This window comes from Rhinoraja longicauda, chromosome 3 (genome assembly GCF_053455715.1).
Source record: "Rhinoraja longicauda isolate Sanriku21f chromosome 3, sRhiLon1.1, whole genome shotgun sequence".
NCBI lineage: Eukaryota > Metazoa > Chordata > Chondrichthyes > Rajiformes > Arhynchobatidae > Rhinoraja > Rhinoraja longicauda.
The window spans coordinates 101,331,477-101,352,967 of record NC_135955.1 but is presented as its reverse complement, the minus strand read 5'-3'; the positions used below and the strand labels follow the sequence as shown (position 1 = coordinate 101,352,967).

Below are 21,491 nucleotides of genomic sequence, written 5' to 3'. Positions count from 1 at the left end.
TATATATATATACACACACACACATATACATACATATATACACACACACACACACACACATGTATATATATATATATATATAAAATCATCTTTCCTTCTTCTTCCCCTCCCCCTTCCCTTTACCCCTTACTCCACCCTCCCTGCCCCCTGCTCACCGGACTGTAGAGCAGAGCCCACGGCAGCCAGAACCATCCATATCACCAGCAACTCTGTCCGGGACATCCCGTGTGTGAGAGGATTCTCCCCACTCTTCACAAGTGAAGACCAGTCCGCTAACTGCCTCTCTCCTTCCCCCCCCCCCCCCCCGCTGTTTTCTCTTTTGGTTCTCTAGCCTCAGAAGCTGATACGTCGACTTCAGCTTGCACTTTTCATTTTATTATCCAGTTGAACGCTTCCTGGACAAAACTCCCCGTCTGCGTGTTTGGGGAGTGTTCTTAAAGTGGTCAGACCTCTCCCGGTTAACCATAGCCTCACGATGGATGTCTCACTTGACAACTATCACTATGCCTTCAAGCACTAAGCGCTGAAATACCTTTAAAAATATATATATTGGTGTAAAATAGTGCAGCTGTCGCCTCCATCTCCATAGCAACGGTGTAAACCCAACCAGGCACATACCTCCAGTAAGGTTCAGTTTAGTTTATTGGTGTCAGTGTACCGAGGTACAGTGAAAATCTTTTGTTGCGTGCTAACCAGTCAGCGGAAAGACAATACATGATTACAATCTATCCATTTACAGTGTACAGATACATAAGAGAATAATGTTTAGTGCAAGGTAGAGCCAGCAAAGTCCGATCAAGGATAGTCCGAGGGTCGCCATCTTATCTGATTCCAGCACCAGCTTCAGACTCAATACCTTTGTCATCACCAAAATTCTTTGTTCCCACTCCATTACATTTCCTCACTTTGGCCCCACAATTTTTCTTTAACCTGAAGGACAGGGATTTGTCACCAAGAACGAACATAGAACAGTGCAGCAACGAGAACAGGCCCATCGGCCCTCAATGTCTGTGCCAAACATGATGCCAAGACGGTCTCATATCTAAAACCAACCTACCTTCCATTGTCTCCATCTACACTTCATGCTGTCTCAGCAAGGCCACCAGCTTAATCAAGGTCCAGCCATCTCCCTTCTCCCCTCAGACTGGAGGTACAGATGTTTGAAAATGTAAGGACATTGCACATAATTGACCACATAACAAAATTTAACTTAGAAGCAGTCCTAGTTGGGTTAGATGCTGAAAAAGCTTTTGATTGTGTAAATTGGTCTTTTTTGCTTAGAGTTTTAGATAGATTTGGATTTCACAATACTTTTATTAAAACAATACAGGCTCTTTATGATAGCCCAAGTGCAAGAATTAAAATTAACGGAGTAGTTTCAAAACCATTTTTGCTAGAAAGAGGAACAAGACTGGGATGTCCAATCAGCCCCCGTTTATTTGCGGTTTTTATCGAACCTTTGAGTCAGTGGATTATCCAGAATAATAATATCAAAGGAATAGTAATGAAAGGAGGGGAAGAAAAGATTTCTTTATTTGCCGATGACGTATTGGTGTATTTGTCAGACCCTGAACAGTCTTTGTTACAGTTATTTTATGTTTTGGAACGATATGGATCCTTCTCTGGCTATGTTAAATGTTATAAAAACACAAATTCTTAGTTTCAAATAGAGCCCCTCAGTAAAAGTAAGGGAAAAGTTTAATTTGAGGTGGGATGCTGAATCCATGAGATATCTGGGAATAAACATTCCAATAGATCTGACTAAACTGCACTTGCTTAACTACCTCCCATTGAACAATAAGATCAGGGAAGACATTAGGAGGTGGGACCTAATACCTTATCTTAATTTTGGATCTCGTATTGAATCGGTCAAAATGGTTATGTTACCGAGGCTGTTGTATCTCTTTCAATCACTTCCACTAGATATATCAGACCAACAATTTCAAGAATGGGATAAACAAATCTCGAGGTATATTTGGCAGGGACAAGACCAAGAATCAGATACCAGGGGTTACAACTGACCAAAAATAAAGGTGGGGTTGCACTCCCGTGCTTGAAAGACTATTATGCAGCTGCTCAGCTGAGAACATTAATTTATTGGTGCAACCCCGACTATTGTGCTGGATGGAAGGAGATTGAGATTGCTATAACAGAGGAATTTCCGATTCAGGCTGCAATCGGAGATAAGGAGTTAACAAATAAGTTAATTAATTTGGGAAACTCATGGATTCGATTATCACTTAAGGTATGGAATAAGGTCGTTACCCAAAATCATCTGAGGGATGCTGTGAAGATTTTGAGATGGTGCACGTTTGATCCAGATTTTGTACCAAAAAGACAGGACACTAGTTTTAAAAGATGGAGTTCTCAAGGTTTGACATCATATTGCACATTTTTACATAAGGGGTCTATGAACAGCTTTGAGAATCTGAAGAGGCAATTTGGTTTGAATAATGATGATTTCTATAGATACCTTCAAATTCGCCATTATATAGATCAAATACAAAAGGAATGTGCAGAAGTAAAATGGGATAATATTTTGTTAAATGTATTTATTGATGCTTACCATGGAGGCTCAAAACAGAAAACCATCTCAAAATTATACAAGGGTTTACGGCAGAGAAAAGGCAACTCACTGTATGTAAAACAGAAATGGGAAAGGGAAGGTAATCTGGTTCTAAAGGAAGAAACCTGGGAGAGCTTATGTGAGATACAATGGAAAACTTCAAGTTCAAATGTTTGGCGGGTGTTTTGCTGGAAAACCCTTATTAGGTTTTTTATTACACCAGTTCAAAAAAGGCATTACACAAATTCTTCTTCATGCTGGCGACAATGTGGGTGCCTTGAGGCAAACCATTTTCACATATTTTGGTCTTGTGTATCAGTGATCCCATTTTGGCAGGAGATTCATAAAGTTTTACAAAAAGTTTTTTATATGGATTTAAATTTGAGTTTTTATATTTTGGTGCTTTACCAGTACAAAATGCTTCTATTAAAGATAAGTATCTTTTCCAGATCTTAAGTGCTGCCAGCAGGAAAGCTATTACTAGGAAGTGGTTGAAACCTGGAAAACCTAATGTGGATGACTGGATTAACATTGTATATGATATTTTTATAATGGAAAGGATAACTTTTGCTTTAAGATTGCAACAGGGAATATTTTTGAAAAGGTGGGAAAAATGGATGTTGTACATTATGCCCGTACGGCCATCATTTGTTTAAAGCGGATCTTTGTATCCTACTTCCGTGTCCTATCTCATTTTCCTTGATTTCATACCGCTCTAGAAGTAGTGATGAAATATTATAAAGGTATACCCCAAATGTTGGTTTTAGTTGTTTTTGTTTTTGTTTGTATATGTAGTTAAGTTTTGGATATGATCAAATGTCCAGTAAGTCATTACCCATCCTTGTAGTGCTTCCAATACCTGTGGTATGATTTATTTTGGGATATGCAGTATTTGTTAACTACGGAGGGTTTAAGGTGAATGAGAATGTGTATCATTGTGGAATGTATGGAACTGGAAAATCAAAATAAAAATAGAATTATAAAAAATAAAAAAAAATTAAAAAAATGTAAACCTCCAGATTCAGGGACAGTTTCTTCCCCACTGTTATCAAGCAACTGAACCATTCTCTCACCAGCTAGAGAGCGGTCCTGACCTCCCATCCACCTCATTGGAGACCTTCGAATTACCTTTAATCGGACTTTATGAGACTTTATCTTGCATTAAACGTTATTCGATTTACCCTGTATCTGTATACTGTGAAGGGCTTGATGGTAATCATGTATAGTCTTTCCATTGACTGAATAGCACGCAACAAAACCCTTTTCACTGTACCGCATTACACGTAAAAATAATTAAAATAAACTAAAGGACAGGGAGTATGGGGAGAAGGCAGGAACGGGGTACTGATTGAGAATGATCAGCCATGATCACATTGAATGGCGGTGTTGTATCGAAGGGCCGAATGGCCTTCTCCTGCACCTATTTTCTATTGTCTATTGTCTATAAACTTAGAAAAAAAGCTTGCAAAACACAATCGGAAAAAACCCAGGTCCAAGTTAGTGCAAGAGGCAGTCATGGTGACCTATTGTCGAGGGGAGGATTAGGATTGTGTGGGTTGGTTCAAGAATGACAGTTGTTGGAAAGTAGCTGTTCGTGAAGCTGGTGGTGTGGTCTGCCAAGCTTCTGTATCTCCTGCCCGGTGGTAGCCGTGAGATGAAGCCATGGCCCAGATGATGGGGATCCTTGATGATAGTTCATGTTCATAAATTCATAAGTGATAGGAGCAGAATTAGGCCATTCGGCCCATGAAAGTCTACCCCGCCATTCAATCATGGCTGAACTATCTCTCCTTCCTAACCCCATTCTCCCGCCTTCTCCCCATAACCCCTGACACCCGCACTAATCAGGAATCTATGTATCTCTGCCTTAAAAGTAACCATTAGCTTGGCCTCCACAGCCGTCTGTGCCAATGAATTCCACAGATTGACCACCCTCTGACTTAGATAAATTCCTCCTCATCTCCTTCCTAGAGGAACGTCCTTTAATTCTGAGGCTTTAACCACTCTCCCACTAGTGGAAACATCCTCTCCACATGATGGATGCCACCTTCTAGAGAGAGCGCCTCATGTCGATGCCTTAGATAGTGGGGAGGGCCGTTGGGGAGTGCTGTGCTGGTGATGGACATGGAGCAATCTCTGACCAGTGACTGCCCCATAGCAACAGCTGCCGTTGTGGCTATTTTATCTTGTATCAGAGATTGTGATCAGCTGATGGAATCACTCGGTTCCTACACTGCACATCAATCTTGGCTGAAACATCACCAGCATTTATTGCATCGTATGGAAGTCGCATTCCCAATCTCGTACCCCCGTACAATGACAATAAAGATATATTGTATATTGTATTGTATAAATCAATGGACACCCATTGCATCGGGTCCCTGCCTCCAGACAACAGTGAGATTGTAGTAATGACCAGCAATAACAAGTATTGTCTTAACACCAGTGATCCATCGGATTCTGTGCAGGACTATTTCCTGTGCATTCACGTGGTCAGTCTAATAATGTTAAAACATTAGATTTCAATGGTTCAAAGTTGTTTTGTTGCACCTGCACATCTGCACCTGCACAATGAAATTATTTTTGCATATTTACGCGTGTTGGTGCCGTCATCTTTCGGCGGCATTTCCCGGTCCGTTTTCCAAAGTCCGGTTTCCCGCACGCTTGATTTACTGGAGTGGCTCCCGATCCCCTCCGTTTCAGTTGTAGTTTATTGTATCGAGGTACAGTGAAAAGCCTTTGTTGCGTGCTAACCAGTCCGTCGCCCTCGAATGGCTCTGCCGGCAAACCCACGTCCCTCCTCTCCTCGTCCGGCCAACTTGGTGTCGTGGGGTGCCGACCTTGAAGGCACTGGAGGCATTACCCCGGTTCACCCTCCAACCGGCCCTTGTTCTTGACATCCGATGTCTCCAGTGGCTCCCTCCCGGTAACGCTGACTAAAGAGCCTCTGGGCAGGGTCAGCCATTGAACTCTGAACTCCATGCATTCTAACAAATAGTTTTGACATCACCCTCAGCGTAACCAATTGGGGACGGGGAGATAGGTTTTTACAAATGGCTGCTTTCACAGAGATTCTCTAGAACAATGTAAATAGACAATAGACAATAGGTGCAGGAGGAGGCCTTTCAGCCCTTCGAGCCAGCACCGCCATTCAATGTGATCATGGCTGATCATTCTCAATCAGTACCCCGTTCCTGTCTTCTCCCCATAACCCCTGACTCCGCTATCCTTAAGAGCTCTATCTAGCTCTCTCTTGAATGCATTCAGAGAATTGGCCTCCACTGCCTTCTGAGGCAGAGAATTCCACAGATTCACAACTCTCTGACTGAAAAAGTTTTTCCTCATCTCAGTTCTAAATGGCCTACCCCTTATTCTTAAACTGTGGCCCCTTGTTCTGGACTTCCCCCAACATTGGGAACATGTTTCTTGCCTCTAACGTGTCCAACCCCTTAATAATCTTAAACGTTTCGATAAGATCTCCTCTCATCCTTCTAAATTCCAGTGTATACAAGCAAATCCACTCAGGTGACCGAGAAATTGTCTGAAATTGTGTATACAATCATGGGAGGAATAGACCGGGTAGCTACACAGAGTCTCTTGCCCAGAGGAGGTGAACCGAGGACCAGAGGACATATGTTTAAGTTGAAAGGGGAAAGATTTAATTGAAATCTGAGGGGTAACTTTTTCACACAAAGGGTGGTGGGTGTATGGATCGAGCTGCAAGAAGAGGTAGTAGAGGCAGGGACTATCTCAACGTTTAAGAAACAGTTAGACAGGTACATGGACAGGACAGGTTTGGAGGAATATGGGCCAAACGCAGGTAGGTGGGACTTGTCTAGATGGGACGTGTGGACAAGATGGGCCGAAGGGTCTATTTCCACGCAGTAGGACTCTAAATTATGTTTGCAACACAATGATCCCAGTAAGTTACCTTCTCCCCCCTTAGGATCCCAGAGATTTAACTCTTGAGTCAAGAAAGTTCTTCTCATTGCAGTCCTGAATGGCTGACCGTTTAGTTCACTGTGACCCCTTCAGTCCACAATGCCTTTGCCAACCCCAGCACCAATTTAAACTGATCCCAGCTGCCTGTCTATAATCTCCTCACCCTATCTGTTCAATGGTCTGTCCAAATGCTTCTTAAACTTTGCTAATTTAATTTAATTTAGTTTATCGTCATATGTACCAAGGTAGAACAAAAAGCTTTTGCTGTGTGCTAACCAGTCAGCAGAAAGACAATACATGATTCCAATCGAACCATTTACAGTGTACAGATACACAATAAGGGAATAACATTTAATGCAAGGTCAAGCCAGTAAAGTCCGATCAAGGATACACCCAGGGTCACCAAAGAGGTAGATAGGGGTTTATCAGTGCTCTCTGGTTGTGAAGTATATAACATTATGAGAGGCATAGGTAGGATAAATAGACAGAACATTTTTCCCAGCATGGAAATATCCAACACAGGAAGCCATCGCTATAGGCTGAGAGGAGGGGGGGGAGGAATGATGAGGAAGAATTTATTTTGTCAGAGGGTGGTGCATCTGTGGAATTCATTGCCACAGACGGCTGTGGAGGCCAAGTCAATGGGTATTTTTAAGGTGGAGATTGACAGATACTTGATTAGTACGGGTGTCAGGGGTTATGGGGAGAAGGCAGGAGAATGGTGTTGAGAAGGAAAGATAGATCAGCCATGATTGAATGGTGGAGTAGACTTGATGGGCCAAATGGCCCAATTCTGCTCCTAGAGCTCTGTGTAAGAAACCTGCCCTGTAATTCTACTTTAAAGTTTCCTCCGCTCAACTTAAATCCATGCCCTCTAGCATTTGACCTTCCCATCCTGGGAAAAAGATTCTGACTATCTAACCAATCTATGCTTTTCATTATTGTACATATTTTTTATCCTCAGCCTTCAATGCTCCAGAGAAAACAATCCAGGCTTGTCCAACACGATACACTGTAAATGGATCGATTGTGACCATGTATAGTCTTTCTGCTGACTGGTTAGCACGCAACAAAAAGCTTTTCACTGTACCTCGGTACAGTGACAATAAACTGAACTGAACTGAACAACCTTTCTTTCTAAATAATGCTCGGTAATCCAGGCAGCATCCTGGTGAACCTATTCGCACTGTCTCTCAAACCACCCCACCACCCTCCTTGAATGTGACAACCGGAACTGCACATGACTGCTAATTTGTTTTGTTCAGTCCGTGTAGTGTCCCTAGTGTGTACGATAGAACTAGCGTACAGGTGATTGTTGGTCCCGGCAATAGACAATAGACAATAAGTGCAGGAGTAGGCCATTCGGCCCTTCGAGCCAGCACCACCATTCAATGTGATCATGGCTGATCATTCTCAATCAGTACCCCGTTCCTGCTTTCTCCCCATACCCCCTGACTCCGCTTTCCTTAAGAGCTCTATCTAGCTCTCTCTTGAATGTATTCAGAGAATTGGCCTCCACTGCCCTCTGAGGCAGAGAATTCCACAGATTCACAACTCTCTGATTGAAAAAGTTTTTCCTCATCTCTGTTCTAAATGGCCTACCCCTTATTCTTAAATTGTGGCCCCTGGTTCTGGACTCCCCCAACATTGGGAACATGTTTCCTGCCTCTAACATGTCCAACCCCTTAATAATCTTATACGTTTCGATAAGATCCCCTCTCATCCTTCTAAATTCCAACGTATACAAACCTAGTAGCCCCAGTCTTTCAACATATGACAGTCCCGCCATTCAGTGAATTAACATAGTAAACCTACACTGCACGCCCTCAATAGCAATGGACTTAGTGGGCCGAAGGGCATGTTTCCACACAGTAGCGGGGGAGGAGAAGGGGGGGGGGGGGGAAGAACAAAGGCTGACTTTGTCAGCGCCCTTTATGTGGTGACCATTTGCATACCTTAGGTAAACAAGCAAAGAATTTCACTGTGCCTTGTCACATGTGACAATAAAGTAGTCTGTTCCATTCCATTCCATATCTCCTCTAAACTAAACTCTAAACTAAACCTTGCTCTTTCTATTTCACAGTCTAAACTTCCCCTCGCCAATGTTCTCACTTCGACTACTTAATGTAAAGCTAGCAAACAGTTCTTCATACAAAAGGGTGGGAAAAGGTTGGAATTTTCGTTTGCAGCTGGCATTTTTTTTCTAGGGGGTTTTTCAATTTTATACCTGATATAAGAGTGTTTTTATGCTGCCAGCTGTGTTTTATTGTAACCCATTGGTTGACACTCCTACGTTACATAATTTCTGAGTCGGCTGACAGCAACTTGTTTACCTGATGAGATAGGAGAACAATAGTCTAACTTGTTTCATCATATCATATCATATCATATATCTACAGCCGGAAACAGGCCTTTTCGGCCCTCCAAGTCCGTGCCGCCCAGTGATCCCCGTACATTAACACTATCCTACACCCACTAGGGACAATTTTTACATTTACCCAGCCAATTAACCTACATACCTGTACGTCTTTGGAGTGTGGGAGGAAACCGAAGATCTCGGAGAAAACCCACGCAGGTCACGGAGAGAACGTACAAACTCCTTACAGTGCAGCACCCGTAGTCAGGATCGAACCTGTGTCTCCGGCGCTGCATTCGCTGTAAAGCAGCAACTTTACCGCTGCGCTACCGTGATCATAAAACACATGACTTGTTTCGGCTTGCTTTCCGCAATGTCCATATGTCACAGGCACTGATACATGTAACTTACTGCTTCTCTCTTTTATGGTTGTTCCAGAAACTTATTCCCTGCCTGTAAATTCAACTTTAGTTGAACGAGATTGAGATTTCTTGATCATAAAACACATCATTTGTTCGTAAATGTTCATAAAATAGATTTATTTGGAGTATTACATGCAGTTCTGATCGCCCCATTACAGGAACGATTTTTGTTTAGTGTTTAGAGATACAGCGTGGAAACAGATCCTTCGGCCCACCTAGTCCGTGCGACCAACAATCACCCGTACACTAGTTCTATTGTTATCCCAGTTTCACATCCCACACACGATGGGCAATTTACAGAAGCCGATGAACCTACAAACTCGCCCGTCTTTGGAATGTGGGAGGAAACGAGCACCCGGAGAAAACCCACGCGGTCACAGGGAGAACGTGCAAACTCCGTTCAGACAGCACCCGTAGTCAGGATACCGCTGCACCACCATGCCACCCTAAGCATGTGGCTATAGCCCCAAGCTATGTCCTTAGGCTTGCTTCCATATCTCTTCAGCCATATCTCTTATAACCCTATTCTTTCGGTGTCTTGTTTTAATTGCTAACAGTGGGAGTGCATTACACGTTTGGAAAAATCTCTGTATAAATCCCACCTTTACATTTAAATGTGTTCACTTTGTGAACTTGAGAATACGTGCAGGCTGGAACGTGTGACACCTTATGATAGATTCATAACTTATCTGTTTAAGTTGTGAGGCCAAGACTGAAGCTGGGGCAACTTTTAAACTTTATCTGAACTCAGATAAGTGAATTGATTTGAAATGTGATGTTACCTTTGCTGTCCGGTGCTGTTGAAGGACTGTTTTTCCAAGTTAACAAAAATAAATGCCTTGTGGTTCTTTTCCAATTGTAGCCAATGCTTTGCAGTTGCCCTGAGCTGCAACGATGTATAAGAAACGGGGACAAGAGTGGGTCATCAATTAAGATCATGCTTGATCCAGTCTTAGCTTTGGCACTACTTGACCTCTGCATACCATTTAATTGACCTGAAATTTAAATGCCCATTAATCTCCACATTGAACATAAAACAACTCCATTGCCTCAACTTTACAGTGGAGACTTGGTCACAACTCTCTTTTAGAGAAGAAATGTATTCTATTTTACATCTTGAATGGGTGACTACTTATTCTAAGACCATGCCCCCCAGTTTTAGATCCTGGCGAATTAGGAACACATCATTTCAGCATCTATTCTGTCAATCTCCTCAGAGTCATCGATTCTTCAATAACATCACCTCTTATTCTTCGATGTACCAAAGATACTGTAGAGAGCATCCTGTCCGGCAACATCACAGTCTGGTTTGGGAACAGCTCTGCCCAGGACAGGATGGCCCTGCAGAGAGTAGTGCGTTTGGCAGAACGCACCAAGGGAACTACACTCGTCCCCCTGCAGGACCTATACATCAGGAGGTGCAGATCCAGAGCAAGTAAGATTATGAGGGACCCCTGCCACCCCAGCAACGGACTGTTCCAGATGCTATGGTCAGGCAAGCGCCTCCGCTGTCACCTGTGCTGTCTTTGTGGAGTTTGCACATTGTACCCTGTGGCCGCGTGGGTTTCCCCCGGGTGCTCCGGTTTCCTCCCACGTTTCAAAGATGTGCGGCTTTGTAGGTTAATTGGCCTCTGTGAATTGCTCTGACCTATATAAAAATCAGGAGGGTGAACGAATCCTGTGATTATGGTTTTTTGTGAAAAGAACAAATATAGCTGAAGAGGGGATAGAGAGGATATTAGTTGAAGAATTCAATGCTGATACCTTTGGGTTAGAGTCATAGAGTCATAGAGTGATACAGTTGTGGAAACAGGCCCTGCAGCCCAACTTGCCCACACCGGCCAACATGTCCCAGCTACACTAGTCCCATCCGCCCGCATTTGGCCCTTATCACTCCAAACCTGTGCTATCCATGTACCTGTGTCACTCTTTCTTATAGGTTGGGATAGTCCCAGTCTCAGCTACCTCCTCTGGCAGCTTGTTCCCCACACCCACCACCCTTTCTGTGAAAAAGTTACCCCTCAGATTCCTATTAAATCTTTTCCCCTCACCTTAAACCTATGTCCTCTGGTCCTCGATTCACCTACTCTGGGCAAGATCTACCCGATCTAATCCTCTCATGATTTTATACACCTCTATGAAATCACCCCTCATCCTCCTGCACTCCAAGGATTTGAGTCCCAGCCCACTCAACCTCACCCTATAACTCAGACCCTCTAGTCCTGGCAACATCCTCGTAAATCTTCTCTGAAGCCTTTCCAGCTTGAGGTAAATCTTCTCTGTAGCCTTTCCAGCTTGACAGCTACCCAAGCAGCATATGAGTAATGTAAAGTCTATATTACTGTTAATGCCAGTGACCTGGTTACATTGTTCGATGGTTGCACCCAGGAACGAAGAAAATTGCAACAAAATGATGAACACTGCCCTGCCCGTCACAAATAATGACCTCCCCACCAAACAAGGGAACCTAGAGTAATCTAGAACAGTCGCTTCCTCAAAAAGGCAGCCACCACCATTTTACTCCTGCAATCAGGAAGAAGGTATATGTGCATGAAAACTGTAATGTCCAGGTTCAGGAGTAGCTTCTTCCCAGCAACCATCAGGCTATAGAACATTACAAACTCACAAGACCATAATTGATAGGAGTAGAATTAGGCCATTTGGCCCATCAAGTCTACTCCGCCATTCAATCATGGCTGATCTATCTCTCCCTCCTAACCCCATTCTCCTGCCTTCTCCCCATAATCTCTGACACCTGTACTAATCAAGAATCTATCTATCTCTGCCTTTAAAATATCCACTTAAAATATCCACTTGCCTCCACAACCTTCTGTGGCAAAGAATTCCACAGATTCACCACCCTCTGATTAAACTCCAAACTACAAACTGCTTTGATTGCACTTGGGATTTGGAAGCATTACCTTTGTCTTTACACAATATTGTTTTTTTTGTTGTTATTTATTGAACTTCTTTATGTTGTTTAGTATGGTGTCCATGGAGTGCCGTGTTTCATATCTGTTGTGCGTTTGCAAGGACTTCATTGTTCCATTTTGTGACATATTGGAATAAAACACTCTTGACTTGACTCCTTTGTTACTCAATCCTGAGTCTCCATTTCAGGGAAGCCTACACTAAAGTATTGGTTAATATCTCCTCCAATAATCCATTTGACCCTGGGTCACACCCTATCTCCGACATCTCCTTCCTTGGTCCCACCATTCCTCCTGTCACATTCCCTGCCACTATTTATGTCTTTTTCCGAATTGTGATTCATTCTCTTGCATTTCAGGGTCTGAAGAAGGGTCTCGGCCCGAAACATCACCTATTCCTTTCCCCCAGAGATGCTGCCTGACCTGCAGATATACTCCAGTTTTTTGTGTCTATCTTCGGTTTTAGATTTTTTAGGTTTAGAGATACAGCGCGGAAACAGGCCCTTCGGCCCACCGAGTCCGCGCCACCCAGCGATCCCCGTACATTAACACTATCCTACACACACTATGGACAATTTTTACATTTACCCAGTGAATTAACCTACAAACCTGTACGTCGTTGGAGTGTGGGAGGAAACCGAAGATCTCGGAGAAAACTCACGCAGGTCATGGGGAGAACGTACAAACTCCGTACAGACGGTTTAAACCGGCATCTGCTGGGCGGTGCAGTGGTAGAGTTGCTGCCTCACAGCGCCAGAGACCAGGGTTCAATCCTGACTATGGATGCTTGTCTGTACAGAGTTTGTACATTCTCCCCATGACCTGCGTGGGTTTTCTCCGAGATCTTCGGTTTCTTCCCACGCTCCAAAGATGTACAGGTTTCTAGGTTAATTGGCTAGGTATGAATGTGAAAATATTGCCCCTTGTGTGTGTAGAGTAGTGTGTCTGAAGAAGGCCCACATGAACTGCCGGTTGCTAAACACTTTAAATCCCTCTCCCATTCCCACACCGACCTTTCTGTCCTGGGTCTCCACCACTGTCAGTAGGGTTGCCAACTATCTCACTTCCCAAATGCGGGACAAGGTGATGTCACCGCCCCAGGCCCCACGTGACCTCACCCAGCCAGTGGCCACGTGCTCCCACTCCCCACCGCGGGCAGCTTCTCCTCCTTCAGCGGCCGCTTCCACCAATGGTGACGTCGCCGAAGGCCGCTGCCAACGACGGACGGTCGCGACTTCACAAAGATGGCGGCCTCCTCCCGCAGCGCCTCTCTCCTCTCCCCTCCCCTTCTTCAAGTGTAGCCGCCGCCCGCCTCGAGTAGTCCCACCTCCGCTGCCCGACTGAGTATTCCGGAGCTCCCTCCTCCTCCCTGCACGCGCGGTAAGTGCCTTTCGCCGCCAACGGCTCCACGGAGGGGAGTGGACGTGGGGGCAGAGTGGGTGGAGGGAAGGGTGGGGGTAGGAGGGGGGTGGGGGGAGGAGAGAGTGGGGGGAGGAGAGAGTGGGGGAAAGGGGGTGGTGGGGAAAGTGAGAGTGGGTGAGGAGAGAGTAGGGGGAGAGTGGGACTGGGGAGGGGGACAGCAGGGGTGGGGGTGGTTGGGGGAAGAGAGAGGGGGTGGGGGGAAGGGGAACAGTGTGGGTCAGAGAAGAGGGGAGAGTGGGGGGTAGGGGAGGGGGGAGGAGCAGAGAGGGTGGGAGGGAGAGTGGGACTGGGGAAGCGGGTGGTGGTGGGGGGAAGAGAGGGTGGGGAAGGAGACTGGGGGTCAGGGAAGAGTGGGGGGGAGGAAAGGGGGAGAAGGTGGGTGGGGGGAAGGGGACAGTGAGAGTGAAAGGGGGAGGAGGGGGTGGGGGAGGAGAGAGGGAGTGTGGGGGGGAAGGGTGGTGGGGGAAGGGGGACAGTGGGGGTGGGGAAGAGGGGACCGTGGGGGTGGGGAGGGGCAGTGAGAATGGGGGTGGCTGAGTGTGTGGTGGGGAGGGTGGGGGTAGGAGGGGGGTGAGGGGAGGAGAGGAGTGGGAGAGAGTGGGGCTGGGGAGGAGAGAGTGGTGGAAAGGGGGATGGTGGGGAAAGGGGTGGGGGAGAGTGCGAGTGCAGGTGGGAGGGAGAGTGGGACTGGGGAGGAGGGCAGAGTGCAGGTGGGGAGGAGGAGGGGTGGGGGGAAGGGGACAGCAGGGGAGTGGGGGTGGTGGTGGGGGGTTGAGAGAGTGGAGGAGGGGGACAGTGGGGGTCAGGGGAGAGTGGCGGGAGGGAGGAAAAGGTGGGGGAAGGAGACAGTGAGAGTGAAAGGAGGGTGTGGGTGGGGGAGGAGAGGAAGTGTGGGGGGAAGGGGGGTGGTGGAGGGGGGAAGTTAGTGGGGGGAGAGAGACGGTGAGAATGCAGGTGGGTGGAGGAAAAGGTAGGGGTGGGAGGGGGGTGAGGGGAGGAGAGAGTGGGGAGGCGGGGGTGGGTGAGGAGGGGTGGAGGAGAGTGTGGGGCTGGGTGAGAGTGGGGCTGGGGGAGAAGAGAATGTGGGGGGTGGGGAGAGAGTGGGGGAAAAGGGGGCCAGTTACAACCGGCCCTTTGAGGGCAACCATAATGCTGATGTGGCCCGGGGTGAAAATGAGTTTGATACCCCTGATGTACATGATTTGCACGGGTGTCAGGGTTATGGGGGAGGGGGGAAAAAGGCAGAAGAATGGGGTTGAGGGTGAAATATAGAGAGAGTCATGAGTGATACAATGTGGAAACAGGCCCTATGGCCCTACTTGCCCACAAATGCCCCAGCCGCACTAGTCCCACTTGCCTGCGCTTGGTCTATATCCCTCCAAACCTGTCCTATCCATGTACCTGTCCAACTGTTTCTTAAACGTTGGGATAGTCCCAGCCTCAACTACCTCCTCTGGCAGCTCGTTCCATACACCCACCACCCTTTGTGTGAAAAAGATACCCCTCAGATTCCTATTAAATCTTTTTCCCTTCACCTTGAACCCGTGACCTCTGGTCCTTGATTCCCCTGCTCTGGGCTAGAGATTCTGCGCATCTACCCGATCTATTCCTCTCATGACCAGATCAGCCATAATTGAATGGCGGAGTAGACTTGATGGCCGAATGGCTTAATTCTGCTCCTAGAACTTTTGAAGGACAAACCCGCACTGCACGTCTTTAAGACATGGAAGAAAGGCTGGAGCACCCGGAGGAAACCCACACTGTCACAGGGAGAAAGCTCAAACTCCACACAGACAGCACCCGAGGACAGGATTGAACCCTGGCTTCTAACGTTGTGAGGGTCCAACTCTACCAGTTGTTATTTGGAAAGTACAATATCAGATAGTCTAATAGTTAGCCATCTCTGCCGTCAGTAATGGAGAGGGTTTCTCTTTTGTTTTCAAATCAGTTTATTGCCGGTGTGAAATACGAAGGCAGGGGAATTACGGGCGCAACCAATAGACAATAGGGAAAAGGTGCAGGAGTAGGCCATTCGGCCCTTCGAGCCTGCACCACCATTCAATGTGATCATGGCTGATCATTCTCAATCAGTACCCCGTTCCTGCCTTCTCCCCATACCCCCTGACTCCACTATCCTTAAGAGCTCTATCTAGCTCTCTCTTGAATGCATTCAGAGAACTGGCCTCCACTGCCTTCTGAGGCAGAGAATTCCACAGATTTACAACTCTCTGACTGAAAAAGTTTTTCCTCATCTCCGTTCTTAATGGCCTACCCCTTATTCTTAAACTGTGGCCCCTGGTTCTGGTCTCCCCCAACATTGGGAACATGTTTCCTGCCTCTAACGTGTCCAACCCCTTAATAATATTATACGTTTCGATAAGATCTCCTCTCATCCTTCTAAATTCCAGTGTATACAAGCCTAGTCGCTCCAGTCTTTCAACATATGACAGTCCCGCCATTCCGGGAATTAACCTAGTAAACCGTGGTGTCATCTATCTGCCTGTGGGCTGTTGCTGAAACAACATGGATGGGAATCTAACGCAGGAGCAACAGTGATCACACTGCCCAATCCGACTGCCCAATCCGACTGCCCTCAGTGTTTTCATCAGGGAGACTGTTTATGGCAACCATTAGTGAAACTCCTGCCGTTCAAACTCCCCACCACATTGCACAACTGAAGATAGACACAAAATGACGGAGTAACTCAGCGGGTCAGGCAGCATCTCTGGAGAGAACGAATGGGTGACATTTCAGGCCGAGACCCTGCGTCAAACAATAGACAATAGGTGCAGAAGTAGGCCATTCGGCCCTTCGAGCCAGCATCACCATTCAATGTGATCATGGCTGATCATTCTCAATCAGTACCCCGTTCCTGCCTTCTCCCCATACCCCCTGACTCCGCTATCCTTAAGAGCTCTATCTAGTTCTCTCTGAAAGCATTCAGAGAACTGGCCTCCACTGCCTTCTGAGGCAGAGAATTCCACAGATTTACAACTCTCTGACTGAAAAAGTTTTTCCTCATCTCCGTTCTAAATGGCTCACCCCTTATTCTCAAACAGTGGCCCCTGGTTCTGGCCTCCCCCAACATTGGGAACATGTTTACTGCCTCTAAACGTGTCCAACCCCTTAATAATGTTATATGTGACCTAGAGTCCGTGGTTACAACTGAAAACAACTGAGTTAAAGACGACATAAATATTATAAAACAAGCAGTGGGGCAGCACGGTGGCGCAGCGGCAGTTATTGCCTTACAGCACCAGAGACCCGGGTTCAATCCTGACCACAGGTGCTTGTTTGTACGGAGTTTGTACATTCTACCTGTGACCAGAATGGGTTTCCTCAGGGTGCTCTGGTTTTCTCCCATGCTAAATGTGAGGTTATCCACTTTGGCGGCAAGAACAGGAAAGCAGAGTATTACCTGAATGGTGACCGATTGGGAGAAGGGGAGATGCAACGGGACCTGGGTGTCATGGTGCACCAGTCATTGAAAGCAAGCATGCAGGTGCAGCAGGCAGTGAAGAAAGCGAATGGTATGTTGGCATTCATAGCAAGAGGATTTGAGTTTAGGAGCAGGGAGATTCTGCTGCAGTTGTACAGGGCCTTGGTGAGACCGCACCTGGAGTATTGTGTGCAGTTTTGGTCTCCTAACCTGAGGAAAGACGTTCTTGCCTTAGAGGGAGTACAGAGAAGGTTCACCAGATTGATCCCTGGGATGGCGGGACTTACATGAGGAAAGACTGGATAGACTGGGCTTGTACCCGCTGGAATTTAGAAGACTGAGGCGGGATCTTATACAAACTTATAAAATTCTTAAGGGGTTGGAGAGGCTAGATGCGGGAAGATTGTTCCCGATGTTCGGGGAGTCCAGAACCAGGGGTCACAGCTTAAGGATAAGGGGGAAGTCTTTTAGGACCGAGATGAGAAAACATTTCTTCACACAGAGAGTGGTGAGTCTGTGGAATTCTCTGCCGCAGAAGGTAGTTGAGGCCAGTTCATTGGCTATATTTAAGAGGGAGTTAGATGTGGCCCTTTTTGCTAAAGGGATCAGGGGGTATGGAGAGAAGGCAGGTACAGGCTACTGAGCTGAATGATCAGCCATGATCATATTGAATGGCGGTGCAGGCTCGAAGGGCCGAATGGCCTACTCCTGCACCTATTTTCTATGTTTCTATGTTTCTATGTTTCCAAAGACGTAGGTTAATTGGCTTTGGTATAATTATCTTGAATTATATTTGAAGGCGCTCGACATCGATGCGGAGTCCTGGGAGAGCCTTGCAGCTGACCGTACGAGGTGGAGAGGTACCCTGAACCAACATCTCAAAACGGGGGAAGAGAAACTGATGAAGGCAGCGGCAGACAAGCGGGCACGCAGAAAGGTGCGCGGCAACTTCAACAGACCAGAGACCACATACAAACGTGACCTTTGCGACAGAGAATGTCGCTCCCGCATTGGTCTCTTCAGCCACAAGCGACGTTGCTCTAACTGAGGTGTGGCCAACTAGGATGCATCATCAGCCATGACCAAGGGGGCCTAAGAATGATCAATCATCCCTACTGTGTGCGGGATACTGCTAATGTGTGGCGATCGCTGGTCGGTGCAGACTCGGTGTGTAGAAGGACGGACCTGTTTCCACGCTGTATCTCTAAACTAAACTAAACAGCACAATTATAGAATTGATTTGGCCAAAGGTAGCTGTGATACAGTGGAGAAATGTAGAAAAGGGGGAAGACGGCGGGTGAAGAGAAATGACATTCTGGCCTTCCATCACAGTGAGGAGGGGACTGGAGGGGACTCACTGTGATGGATGTTTCTTTTTTTTGTTTTTTTGTTTTGTGTTGGTTTGTGATTGTGTGTGTAATTGCTTATTTTATTGCTCTTACTGTTGGACTGTGTGTGACGAAATATCGTCCGAAAGACTTGTTTTTTGGATAAGTAGTCAATAGTCAATTTATTTCTCACATACACATAAATGTGCAGTGAAATGAAAAATTACCCGCAATTCAACAATAAGACCAATAAGAATAATCAATAAAAATGCAATAACACATACAATCATAACCAACACCAAACAAAAGAAACATCCATCACAGTGAGTCTCCTCCAGTCACCTCCTCACTGTGATGGAAGGCCAGAATGTCTTTATGACAATAAAGGTAATTCTGATTTATTCACAAAATGCTGGAGTAACTCAGCAGGTCAGGCAGCATCTCGGGAGGGAAGGAATGGGTGACGTTTCGGGTCGAGACCCTTCTTCAGACTGGTAATTCTCAGAAAGGTAATTCTGATTCTGAAGAGTACAAAATAATTTGATCGCAGTTAGCCAGGTCCCAGAGTTTTAGAATGCTGTTGTATTTAATAAGATCACCAGAACAAAAATCTTAGGATGTATTTAACATGATTGCCTCAACACCATTCTGCAGATTGCGCTGATGGGGGGTGGAAGTTCCCACTTTATTAATCCGTTCTTTTACCTGAATCATTTCGTTCTGCCCAGACCGCAAAAGGTGATGTAGCTGGTTTTGGAAAGAGGACGATGCGTAATAATAAATTAATGGATCAAGACAGCAGCTCACACTACCCAGGCACACGCAGAGCTGGTAGGCAAAATAAAGTGACTCCCCTTTCTCGTGAAAAAGATACAAGGAGTGTACCACCAAGATGATGTTAGTCGGTGTAAAACAGACAATGAACACACAGAGTACAATGATCGCCAGGACGATGGCATGTCTCTTCCCCTGCCGGCTGACCGCACTGGCCGAGTGCAGCGTTGAGATTATCTTCGCGTAGCAGACTGTGTTGACGACCAGGGGAACGAGAAAGAAAACGACCAACAGGTAGGGCAGATAGTGGAGGGAAAAGGTGCGCAGGGCGTCGAAAGACAGCACGTCGTGGCAGGTGGTGATGTTGAGGTCGGCGATGTACACGGTCTGCTCTGTGAGGAAGAGGGGAAGAGTGCCGCAGATGGAGAGGAGCCAGGAGGCGAGGCAGACACAGGCGGCTCGCCAGCGGCTCCGCCAGGAGGTCCACCTGATAGGGTAGACCACGGCCAGGAAGCGGTCCACACTGATGCAGGTCATCAGCAGCACCGAGCTGCACATATAGGTGTAGAAGCCGCCCGTCACCAGGCGGCACAGGAACGGGCCGAACCGCCAGTCGTTGCCGGAGAAGTTGTAGGAGATCCTGGGCGGCAGAAGCAACACGAACAGCAGGTCGGCCACCGCCAGGTTGGTCATGTACATCACAGTCGGGTTGTTGGCCGTGCCAACCTTGAAGAGGAACACCAGGATTGCCAGCAGGTTGAGCGGCAGGCTGGCGGCAAGCACCAAGGTGTAGAGGAAAGGAATGACCACCGTCGTGCTCGGGCCCGTCAGGTATCTCCTCACCGACTCCGAGACCCACACTCCGTGCACTTCATTCGCCTGCGGGTGACTTCCATTCAACCCCCGTCTCAACGCTGGCACTGGCACCGGCACTGGCACTAGCGCGGGTCCCCTCCTCTGGGAAGGGGAGATTTTGCGATTCCGGATCCACCCAAAGGTTTTGGGAGAAAAGTTGCTTCGGGAACTCGAGTTCCTCTCTGAAAATACAAGATTTTTTTTTTTTTTAATTAATAATTTATACACGTTTATACACAATAGACAATATTGCCCTTCGAGCCAGCACCGCCATTCAATGTGATCATGGCTAATCATTTTCAATCAGTACCCCGTTCCTGCCTTCTCCCCATACCTCCTGACTCTCCTATCCTCTATCCAGCTCTCTCTTGAATCCATTCAGAGAATTGGCCTCCACTGCCTTCTGAGGCAGAGAAGGTGTGGAGGGGGAGGGAGGGGGGGGGGGGGGGAGAGAGTGGGGGGGGGGGGGGGGGGGGGGGAGGGGAGGAGGGGGGGATGGGGGAGAGGGGAGGGATATGGACCTCCCCTTTTCCCAGTACCCCTCTTTCCCCCACCACCAAGTCCCCTCCGCACGACCCCTGTTGTCCCATTCCCCATTATCAGCCCCCCCCCCCCCCCATTTTCTCTCCCCCAGACACACTCTTAGCATCAGTTAAAGGCCCGGGGGGGGAGGGGGAGGTGCGGGAGATCGCATCATTCAAAGGCCCGGGGGGGGGGGGGGGGGGGTAGCGGGGAGATGTTCTCCCGGGTGTGGGAGAGAGGAGAGGTGAGCCGGTGATCGCGGGCTGGCGTCGCTAACGGCGTCCATTTTTTTGGTGCGAGTGAGGAGATGCCGCGCATGCGTGCTGAGCACAGAGTGAGGAGATTCCGCGCATGCGTACTGAGCACAGCCGCACCGTAGCGCCCCCTATAGAAACCTCAATAAGGGGGGGGGGGGGGGGCAGCGCTTTAAAACCTCTGTAACTTAAAAAATATGCGGCCGAATTAAATAAAAACATCATTTTCCAGCAGCTGTCCGCGTGGTGATTAAGGCTGTGCAAAAATCGTGGCGCTACGGTTTACCCAACCAGGCACATACCTCCAGTAAGGTTCAGTTTAGTTAGTTTAGTTAGAAGATAGATAGAAGAAGATGGAAGATAGATAGAATATATATACACACACATACATATACACACACACATATACACACACATATATATACATACACACATATACCTACATATATACACACACACATACACACACATATATACATACATATATACACACACACACACACATATACACACACACACATACACACACATATATACATACATATATACACACACACACATATACCTACATATATACACACACATACATATATAAACACACATATACATACATATATACACACACATATACACACACACACACACATGTATGTATATATATATATATATAAAATCATCTTT

General features: G+C 46.8%; 1 pseudogene; it reads right to left on the bottom strand.

Moving 5' to 3' along the window:
* Positions 1-19,017: 19,017 nt before the first annotated feature.
* LOC144592289 (proteinase-activated receptor 1 pseudogene) overlaps positions 19,018-21,491 on the bottom strand; it is a 14,543-nt pseudogene continuing 12,069 nt past the window's right edge.